General features: G+C 50.7%; 1 long non-coding RNA gene across 1 annotated transcript; it reads left to right on the plus strand.

Moving 5' to 3' along the window:
• Positions 1 to 1,679: 1,679 nt before the first annotated feature.
• LOC125614103 lies at positions 1,680 to 10,750 on the plus strand. The gene is made up of 2 exons (XR_007344739.1): positions 1,680 to 2,137; positions 6,501 to 10,750. It is a non-coding gene; the product is annotated as an uncharacterized LOC125614103 (long non-coding RNA).
• Positions 10,751 to 11,084: the final 334 nt, after the last annotated feature.

The following is an 11,084-nucleotide window of genomic DNA, read 5'->3' on the forward strand; positions in this document are numbered from 1 at the left end:
ATGTAGCTCAGTGATAGAATGATCCTAGGTTCCATCCCCAGTACCAAAAAAAAAAAAAAAAAAAAAGTAGATGTAGAGGGGCACAAGACACTCACCCAGGGGTCAGGGAAGCCCTCACAAATAAGTGACCCTCTCAAAGTTCAAGGATGAAGAACAGTGGATTTGTAGATGCTGTGCCTGTTTTTCTGTGTTGTGTGGATTTTCACCAAACATCACTCCATGCTGGCTCTTGACACAATGCCTCAGACAGTGGTAAGGTTTTGGTTTTCTTACCCCTGTGGGTTTGCAATGGCTATCCCCAGGGACCACCCTTCCCCACCTGCCCCTTCTCCTTTGTGACTCATGGAAAACTTTGGTGAATTGGCCCACAGAGAAGCCGGCGAGGTGGGGCTGTTTGTGCCCAGGAGAGAATTTTTCCGGTGTGTGAAGTGAACTGCCTGGATTTGTGGGCTCCAAAGTCACTCTGTGACTCAAACCTCAGCCAAGCGGAGAGTGACAGTGGCTCCCCAACTTGTCACTGAACAACTAGGGAATCTTTCAGGCAGCGTCAGCTTCTCTCAGGAGTTCCCCTGGCCAGACAGTTGGTGAGCAGCATCCTTGGGAAGGGATCACATAAGGCAAGATGGGCCTCTCCACATGGGTTGAATCCAGGGTCAAGGCCGGCTGATGATTCTCGGGTCCTGGCAACCTGAGATTTCAAGACTTCCTGGCTTTTCCATCCCAGTGGATTTCAAATGCTCATTTGCAGTTCCTTCGCCAAAGTCCCACAATGCTAGACGGCAGAGGATGGCAGGTCACAGACTCACTGGCAAATGGGGTGATTCTACAAAGACACCAATAAGTCAGGGCAACGGGAAGAAAAAGTATTGTTACCAAGGCAATGTGACTTTTTTTTTTCAAATAACTAAATGGAATTACTGTAAAATTTTCAATGTTGGTCTTAATGAGCCTCTTAAAGCATCTTTCTTCAATTCCACTGTTATGAATATAAAGTATATACCGTGCCCTTAGTTAAGCAATCTCCCTCCCTCCGTCCCTCCTTCCTTCCTTCCTTCCTTCCTCCCTCCCTCCCTCCCCTGCCTTTCTTTCTTTCGTTTCTGTTCTTGGTGTTTTTGGTATGGGGGATTGAACCCAGAGGCATTTAACCACTGAGCCACTTCCCCAGCCCTTTTTGATTTTTTATTTTGAGACAGAGTCTTGCTAAGTTGCCAAGAGCCTTGCTAAATGGCTGAGGTTAGCCTTGAACTTCTGATCCTCCTGTTTCAGCCTCCTGAGCTATTGGGGTTACATGTGTGTGCCACCATTTCTGGGTACAATCTTTTAAGTGATAAATAGTAATAATGAAGCCAGTACAGGTGGAACACGCCTGTAATCCCAGCAGCTCATATCAGTCAGACTGAAGCTACTCTTGTTATAGACAGAATGTTTGTGCTCTCCCCAAACTCACCTATTGACACCCTGGGCTGGGGCTGCAGCGCAGTGGTAGAGGGCCCGCCTCGCACGTGTGAGGCCCTGGGACCCATCCCCAATACTGCAAAAACAAGTACCAAAGTTATACACGGATATCCCAATCCTCAAGGAGCCTTTGGCAGGTAATGAGGTCACAGGGTAGAGGCTTCACAAATGGGATCACCGCCCTTACCAAAGAGACCACAGAGAGCTCATGCCATTTTTCTGCCATCTTTCCACCATATGAAGTCCACAACCTAGAAAAAGTCCCTCCCCAGAGTATGACCATGCTCACACCCTGGTCTCAGACTCCCGGCTTCCACAAATGTGATGAATAAAAAATTCCTGTGGTTTATAAGCCACCCAATCCAGGCTACTCTGTTACAGCAGGTCAAGCTAAGACACTCTACAGAGGAAGTTAGTGTGCAGTTGGCTTCCTGTCCCTCCTGGTCCCACTTTCCCCAGGCCCTTCATAATAACTCACCTCCCCACAAATCCTTATCTTAGGGTTGGCTTCAGGGAAGCGGAAGTGACATGGCCCGTGGGCCAGGCAAGAATAACAGTTATTACAGACGGCACCTCATCTAACCCGCTCAGCTAACCAGCTGCACAGGGATTGAACACACCGCACCGAGGAGGAAACGGAAGCTCAGAAACCAGACGGGACTTGCCCAGGACGGCGTAGCTGGTGAGTAGAAGTGCCTGGGCTAAAGCAGCTCTTGTCAGTCTCAAAGCCAGCTTTTAGTCCCCTAGGGCCCACTGTGTCTGAAAGGAGCTCACATCTCCTGGGCCCTACTGCCAGGGGAGACCTCAGTCCCCAAAGCCCTGCTGGATTGACCAAGTCCCCACAGGCAGCTAGGAGCTCACTGATGGATGACTCAAACCTCTAATGGCCACTTTTTCCCTCCAGTACTGGGGATGGGACCCGGGGTGCTTCACCACTGAGCCGCATCCCCAGCCCTTTTGATTTTTTATTTTGCGATAGAGTCTTGCTACGTTGCCAAGGCTAATCTCGAACTTGGGATCCTTGGGCCTCGGCCTCCTAAGTCACCTGGCATTACAAGCTTGTGCCACTGCACCCTGCTTCCATGAGGTTCGTCGAGACAACCCCCTCAAGGCCAGAGTTACTGGGAGGAGTTTAGAAACGGCCCGAGTACCCTATGAATAAATGTTCAGGGTTCCATCCGGAGACACCCGTGGTGACTGATGAGTCATCTGATGGCCAGCTGTCACCACAGAGCACTATATATAGAAAGGAAAGGCCAGAGGAGTGCCTGGGACCTAATGCAGAGAGGAGGAGGTTGTACCGAGGAGGTGAGGCCCCAGCTGGGGGACAGGCCTACAGGACCTGGAAACTGCACCCACAGGTCTGCCCCAAATGGACTCCGGGTGAGCCACTCCCCAGCACGGAACACTCCATGGACTAGAAGCCACAAGGCTACAGCCAGGCTCTGCCAGCCCATTCATGAGGATTACCACTAATGATGGTGGGGGAGGGGGAATAATGGCTCGGCCAATTCTCCACGTGTCACTGCGTAGGTTTTCCCTCATACATGCACTTGAAGGCCACGTTCATATTGCTGTCATTTAGGTGGCCAAAACGGAGGCTCGGGACCCCAGGCTGGGTTAGGCTAGGCCTACACTCTTGGTAGCCACTGGCCACATGTGGCTATTAAGCATTTCCCATGTGGCCAGTCCCAACTGAGATCTACCCTACGTGTGAAGTACCCACTGGCTTTCTAAGACTTAGCTCCAAGAAAACAAAATCAAATATCTCATTCGTCATTTTTTTTTCCCTCAGTCACAGATTGAAATGGTCATATTTTGGAAAAAGGGGTGAGATAAAATATATTATTCACAGGAATTTCACCTGCTCCTTCTTAATGTGGCCCCTGAAGCATTTAAAATTATGGATGTGGCTCACATCTGCGGCCTGCATTCTATTTCTACTGGACAGTGCCGGGTTACAGGCTAGAGGCCAGGACCTTCAGGAAATCCTGGCCATGCCTTCTCCTGACGAATAAAGCCTGCTTCCTACTTCAAGGCTGAGAGAGGCCAAAGCTGCTTTCCAGACAATGCCAGTGGCCAGCTGCAGTTCCACGTGGATCAGTCACAGAAGACTCAGGTGACACAGAAACCCCTGAGTGTCCAAACCCCAAACTTGCTCCTTATGTCTTTGGAAAATGAATAGCCTTGCAGGAGAAGAATGGTGAATCCTCCTTAGATCCCTTTTCTCCCTTCCCCTTAACTCCCAAGACCACTGAGTAAGGTGGTGCATGTCTGTATTCCCAGAGCCTGAGGAGGCTGAGGCAGGAGGATCGCAAGTTGGAAGCCAACCTCAGCAACTTAGCGAGGCCTTAAGCAACTCAATGAGACCCTGTCTCAAAACAAACAAAGTTAAAAAGGGCTGAGGATGTGGCTCAGTAGTTAAGCACCTCTGGTTCAATCTGTAATACCAAAAAAAAAAAAAAAAAAAAAAATTTTCAAGAGAATTGTCTGCAATGTGATAACAACAAAGAGATGGGAAAATAAGGCTCCTTCCCAGCCCCTTCTGTCACATAAGCAGTGACTGCAGAGAATTGAGGGAAAGAAAGGAAATGAGAAACAGAATGGGAAATGCAGACGAGACAGACGATTCACACTAAGAAGGAGAAACCCTATCTCAGAGACAGGCACGCAAATGTCACTCGCTCTGCCCACTGAGAGGGGGAGGGCGCTGGAGAGTGTGTGCGATCGTGCCTGTGCGGACGTGCCGGCTGAGCAAGAGAACCCCAGAGGTGGGTTTGAGAAGGAAGCAGCCAGAACGGAACAGGGAGGCAAAATCAAACGGAGGTCCGGGGAGTTGACAGCCTGCCTTTGTGGCCAAGGCTGCCCTTTTCTTTCTGTGTCACTTTAAATTATTCACATCAGGACAATGGAAAGAATATAACAAAATAAAAAATGCATCGGGGCCACACTGGCCCTGGATTCGTGTGTGGTGGCAACGGGGCAGGGAGAAAGGACTGCAGCCTAGGTGCCCGGAGTGGCCCAGGCTCTGGGCTGCCGGTGGCTATGTTGGGATGTGCTTCTCCACCGGCTCAGACCCTGCACCACCTCCCGAATCGTGGCAGAGCCGGGGGCCCAAGTGAGCACCTTCAGGGTTCAGGCCTGCGCATTGAGGGGGCTGCTCCAATCAGAACACCCACAGGCCACAAGCCCTCTGGGGCCAGGCTGGTGAAGAGGGGGTGCCCCTTGCTGCCTCCTACCTCCACCTGTCCCCAGGCTGAACGATCCAGTCCAAGATCAAGGGTGGGTTCCTTCTGAGGGCTCTCTCTCTCCTGGGCTTGTAGAGGGCCACCTCTCTCCTGTGTCCTCACGTCATCTGGCCTCTGTGCAAGTGTCTCTGGTGTTTCTCTGTGACCAAGTTACCTCCTCTTTGAAGGACACCGGTCATGTTAAACTAAGCCCACCCTCATGGCTTCATGTTAACTTAATTGCTTCTTTAAAGGCCTCATCCCTAAATGCAGTTCCACTCTGAGGACAGAGCACTTCAACATGTGAATGAGGGGGACGGGAATCAGAATTCAGGTCCAAGCCAAGGATAAACAATGAAAGCCCAGGCCCGGCCCACGTAAGAATAGAGGAGGGCAGTTCTGGAGTATGGCTCCCCTGGAGACAGTATAAAACTAAGCAAGACTTGCCTCTGCTTAGAGCTTTTTCCATCTATATTTATAAAAACCAAAGGCAGCAGGGCACGGTGGTACACGCCTATAATCCCAGCAGCTTGGGAGGCTGAGGCAGGAAGATCTCAAGTTGGAGGCCAGCCTCAGCAACTTAGCAAGGCCCTAATGAGACCCTAAGCAATTCAGCCATAGCCTGTCTCTAATAAAATATGAAAAATGGGCTGGGGCTGGGGCTTAGTGGTTAAGCCCCCCTGGGTTCAATTGCTGGTACAAAAAAAAAAATCACAAAGACAACACCTCCTCAGGGCAGAGAGTTTGGCTAATAGCTGGTGTCCTCCCTGGAAGCAGGGATTTTGTGTCCCCAGCTCCCAGCTCAGTGCCTGGCCTCGCAGGGAAACTGATGTGGATAGAACAGAGGCTACTAACCAAGGCTTTGGGTCCTTACTCATTTAGCATCTTGGCACCAAGGAAACGGACTCCAGATGAATTTGAGCTTAATTCACAGACAGTTGAGACCCTTTCAAGATAAAAAACTCTAAGGAAGAATGCCATAGCAGATTCCATTTTCCAAGATGGCTGCAAGACCTGTACCACATGCCTTTCTTACAATCTGATATTACTCTTCCCAAGAGCTGGGGAACATAGTCCCTCCCCTTGAATGGGGACAGACTTGTAACAAGAATAGAAGTGTCTCTGTGTGACTCCCTTACTCTTATAAATCAGTCACCATGTGGCGGGGAAGCCCAGCCTACCCGGAAAAGCCACATGGAGATGCTCCCACTGAGGTTCCAGCCAACAGCCAGCCTCAGTGGCCAGTGGCTTGAAGGAAGAAGAGAAGATTTTAGAACAATCCAGCCCCAGACGTTGTCTGGGATAGAAGGCAAGAGACAGGGAGAGACAGGAGAGAGAACCTTCTACCTCAGGGCAGTTGACCCTCCAGAACAGCAAGAGATACTAATAACATGGTAGTTGTTTTCCTAGGTATGCAGCTGTGGGTCATCAGAGCCCAGGCCAAAAAATGACGCTGTGGACATGCAGCCTCCTCCCCTAGCACATGAAAGCCTCTCTTCCCCGGACCTGTTTGAAGACTCCTAACAGCAGGCTTGGGGGCTGGGGGCTGGCTCCATAGGGGCTGGGGGCCAGGTTGCCAGGACTCACAGCCCTGTTCATCACCTAAGTGTCCGACCTCGGGTGAGTAAATGATCCCTCCGTCTCAGTTTCCTCATCTGTCAACTGGGAAGCGTAAGTAAAGCCCTTTGCATGAGGCCGTGGGTCGATTCGCCGCGCTGGCCTAGATGGAGGGCTCAGAAGCGCGGGCCCACGGTCAATGTTTGGCAACTGTTTACGAGGGTGACATTACTCAATATCTCCCTTTCCTCTTCCTAACAGGTGGGCCGAGAGACAGGCCATTTCTGGCAGCCACACCATTGACAGGCTTTTTCCATCACACTGAGGTCACCGGCTCAGCCCTACATTTGCTTTGTAAAAATGTCAGCAGCTGGGCCCCGTCCCTCCCCCCAGTGCTTGTGGGAAGCCAGCTCCCCCACCCCCTGCAGAGCTTGAGTTCTGTCCCTGCGCTGTCATCTCACACGCCTTTGCCTTGCAAACCACAGATTAGCACAAGACAAAGGGCCTCTGGGCTAGGAGCTGACCTCAATACCTGCTTTTGAAAGTCCCTTGGCTTGGTCCGGAGCTGGGGGACACAGGATGAGTGGGCAGTCCACAAGGACAGTTGGCTGGGCTTGCAGGACCCTCCCGTCTGCGTGTGGTGGGGTGCCTGATGGGAGCAGCCCTGGGAGCACCCCGGTTTAGGCTACACGATCTGAGAGCAGGAGGGACTCAGTTCCCAGAGGGGACTCCATGCCAGAGCTGGTGTCTGGCATGTGGACCAGAGGCCAGGATCCCTCTGAAATGGAGAAATAGAGGGCGGGACACAACAGAACTGGCCACAGCGGCCCTTTTTGTCTGTCCCAGATCTGCCTGGAAAGGGTCCCCTCCGCCTTTTTCTCAGGGATATCTCAAGTCCCTGTCTTGGGCCCTCCGACTTCCTTCCAGCTGCCCCACTCTGGGGGACTCAGCACCATAGTGATGAGCCCATTTTCCCCTCAGGCCCTTGTCACTTTCCATTTGCAGCAACCAGTTCCCCTACCCAGTAGCACCCCTCCCCCACAGGGCCTTGGCTCCTCCTGACCTCCAGGGGGTCCATGGGCCTCGGCTCCCCCAGCCTCTTGGGGCTGCCAGCTGCCCAGGCTGTCCACGAATTCTGTCCCTACTCCAATCCCCTGGGTCACCTTGAAAAATGATCCTTAGTCTTTAATGAACCAATCGGTTCTTTAGAAAGGACACCTGGAACTTTCTTTGCAGCTAGTAGCCCTGTCAACAGGAGCACTATTGGAATTGGGGCCTGGACAAATTCCCATTGTATGGGACAGTCCCTTCCCCATTGTAGGATGTTGAGTGTCCCTGGACCCCTGGCCACTGAGTCTGGTAGCACCCCCTTAGTCATTGTGGCAACCAAACAACAGAACACATCCCCCCACTTCCTAATGTCCCCAGGGAGGGCCATGGTTCTTGACTAAGGAAGCGCCATTCATCTCAGGATCAAATTCTTTTTACTCCACAAACAATCGCCAAGCAGCATCTCCCCGCAGTACCAGTTATGTGTGCCTGATCAGGGCCAGCTCCCGCGTGTCATTCAATCTAGAGTGAACAGCACGGCAGCCGCCTCCTCAGGTCCCTACCCTCCACCTGGGGACCACACAGAAGAGCGCAGCGCCTGAGTGGGCGCCTTTCCATGAAGGAGTAGGGGTGGGTCGTCCCTGGAAGATAATTCTCAGCAAAGCATTTCCTGGGAAATCATTGGCATCATTCCCCACCCCTCCCTCCTCTTGCTGGTGTCCCCTTTAAAAAAAAAAAAATTTTGATCAATCAAAATAAAAGAACAAGCATGGTTGGGAGACTCGCACTGGAGATGCTCCCTGGTCCCACGCCCAGGTTAACCCTGGATGCGACTCCTCTGCCTCAAATGCTAGTGTGGTATTTGTTCATGAAAAAGGAAGGGGAAGTTTAGCCTTTGGGGACATGACGACAGCTCTCCCCCTGGGTGCTGCTGCCTTCTGCCTTGAGCTGTTTGGACCAAACCCCACGGCCAGCCTGGCAGGAGGCGCGTACACCTGGATCCGCAGGAGGGGACAGCAGCCATCCCCACAGAGTCACAGAACCGAGCCGCCAGCCCTGCATGTCTGTGGGTCTAGCTGTGACAGATCCCGACACCTTGGGCTGTTTTCCTTTTTTTGGACAATAGATCTCAACATCAGTAGCTTGTTTCTGATGCTACAGAAAAATCTCACCTCACAGGAATGAGCGAGGCTTGGGAGATCTTCATCTCCTGGGGTCCATTCGTGTGGATCTGAAGAAACTGTGACCTCTCTTCCCAGAACAAGATGCGCCTATACACGCACAGGATGTGCCCTCGTGGGGGCACCCGTTCTCCCAGGATTATGCAGATGATCATAAAGTAGCCCCCCAACCCCGCAAGCTAGGTCACAGGTTGTGGATTTGGAACTCACCCCCTTGGTTTACTCCAAGAAGAAATCTAATGTCAAAGCAGCTTTGATGAGTGGGCTGTGGCAGGTGGCTCAGTGATAGAGCGCTTGCCCAGCATGTGCGAGGCCCTGGGTTCCAACCCCAGCACTGCCAAAAAAAAGTTTTGGTGGCACATACAGATACAGGTACAGATACGATTCAGTTGCAGAGTAAGGAGTCCAACTCTCTCACAGGTCTTCCTGAAATGAGCCAAGGGCCTCATCAAGGTGAAGGTCCCCACTGATTCAAAAATATAAAAGGAGATGGCGAGAGAAAGCTTTTGGAGACCACTGTTGTTCTTGAACACACCAAATTTAGGTAGACCTGCTAAAGAGAGAGGCCATCAAGCAACGTAACCTTGAAAAACGCAAAACTCATTGCCCCAAAGTGAAACAACTCAGACCAATGGCAGTTTCTGGAAATAACTGTCCCGAATTGCATTATGGGTACCTAGCGCTGCTCTATGCCATGGATGTCCTAAGCACTCTGTGAAGGCCAGGCCAGCATGATTGTTCCCACATAGAGGTTGCAACTATACAGGAAGGTCCAAAGAGACAAAGTAATGCCCAAAGGGATGCGATGGCTAGGAGGACAAGTTGGGGGTCAGCTGCTTGCCAGCCCAATGTTCATAGGAACTGCAGGGGGCTCAGACACCATCATGGGGTAATCAACTAGCAAGTCATGGAAAAGCTGCGCTCGAGTTTCGTAACCCAGATGGATGTCTAAAGGTCTACCCACAATGCTTTGGCAGCCCTAGTGTTGAATTCTCTCTTCCAAAATAAGTGCTTGACACCCTCGCCTTGAAAGATATGCTACTGTCCCCAAGATCCTCTCCTCCTCCCCCGACCGACTAGTCAGTGGTTGCTAGAGTTAGAAGGGACACCAGAAAAAGACGACAGAGAAAGCCAGAAAAGACGAGGGAATGTTGTATAAAAGAGAAGATCCATCCTAATGCAGGTAAGAAAGTCACTGGACTCCCGGAGCAGAAGACTGGGGGGCAGGACCCCCTAACGCCACCAAGGCCCAGTCCTTCCAGCTGCCTGGCCATCTAGCACCCAACCCTAAGCCAACATCACACATTTCAGGGTCGTGGTTACAGCCGAATCCCACTTCTGGTACCCATGTTTGGGTAGGCCAGGTTATCCTGAGGTAGCAAGCAACTTCCCAAATCCAACTCTCCAATCCCCAAAATCTGGATCATTCTGTGGGGTCTTTTCATGTGAAGGAGAGCTAGACCAGACTTTGTCCCATGTGGGTGCAGTAAGCAGCTGAGTCTGCTTCTGTTACTATTACAAACTGCCTTAGACTTTGTAATTTATAAACCACAGAAAGTTATAGCTCATCATTCTGGAGGCTGGGAAGTCCAAGGTCAAGGCACTAGCAGACTTGGTGTCTGGTGAGGGCCACTCTCTGCTTCATAGATGCCCTGTTGCTGTGTCTTTGCATCACAGAAGGGGCAAACAGCCTCTTTTGGGCCCCTCTGGTAAGGACGCCAACCCCATCCATGAGGGTAGAGCCCATGTGACTTCTTAAGGCCCAATCTCTTAACACTGTCGCCTGGGAGAGTAGGTTCTACCCTGTGGATTTTGGAGGGGCACAAACATTCAGACTATAGCTTATCAAATAGTGCTTGTTGATGTCCCATTGGTCAAAGGAAGTCACATGACTAAACTTATAGTCAGAGCTAGAGGGCCCTGCCCAAGCACGTGGCTATTGGCAACCATGTACCTTACACATAAACAAAAGTATCTCCCCACCCATGTAAGGCCTGAAACTGCCATCATTTCTCTTTGAGGCCTCTGAACTAAGAATTGTCTTCTGTTGGCTTGCTCCTGGAAACATCAGGCATGACTTCATTGCATATCCTATGACTCATGATTTTATTTCAAGGGATATAGCCAAGAGAAAAGAATGCTTATGTCTACCAAAAGTCACACACAAATGCACATGGCAACTCAAACGCCTATCAAGAACAGATAAACGAATCATGATATATTCACACCAAGGAATAATATACAGCATTGAAAAAAAAAAAAAACAAAAGACTGCTACATGCAACAACAGGATAAAGAAGCCACATATATGCAAGAACACATATCATACCATCTATTTTCAAACACAGACAAATTGCCAGGCATGGTGGCACACCTCTATAATCCCAGTGACTCTGGAGGCTGAGGCAGGAGGATCACAAGTTGGAGGCCAGCCTCAGTGATTTAGTGAGACCCTGTCTCAAAATAAACAATAAAAAAATGGGGGGTTGGGGATGTGGCTCAGTGGTAAAGCGCCCCTGAGCTCAATTCCTGGTACCAAATAAGTGAATAAATAAATACCAGACAAATTAAGTCTATGCCATCAGAAGTCAGTTTAATGAAGCCAGACATGGGG

The sequence above is a fragment of the Marmota marmota genome, unplaced genomic scaffold (genome assembly GCF_001458135.2).
Source record: "Marmota marmota marmota unplaced genomic scaffold, marMar, whole genome shotgun sequence".
Taxonomy (NCBI): domain Eukaryota; kingdom Metazoa; phylum Chordata; class Mammalia; order Rodentia; family Sciuridae; genus Marmota; species Marmota marmota.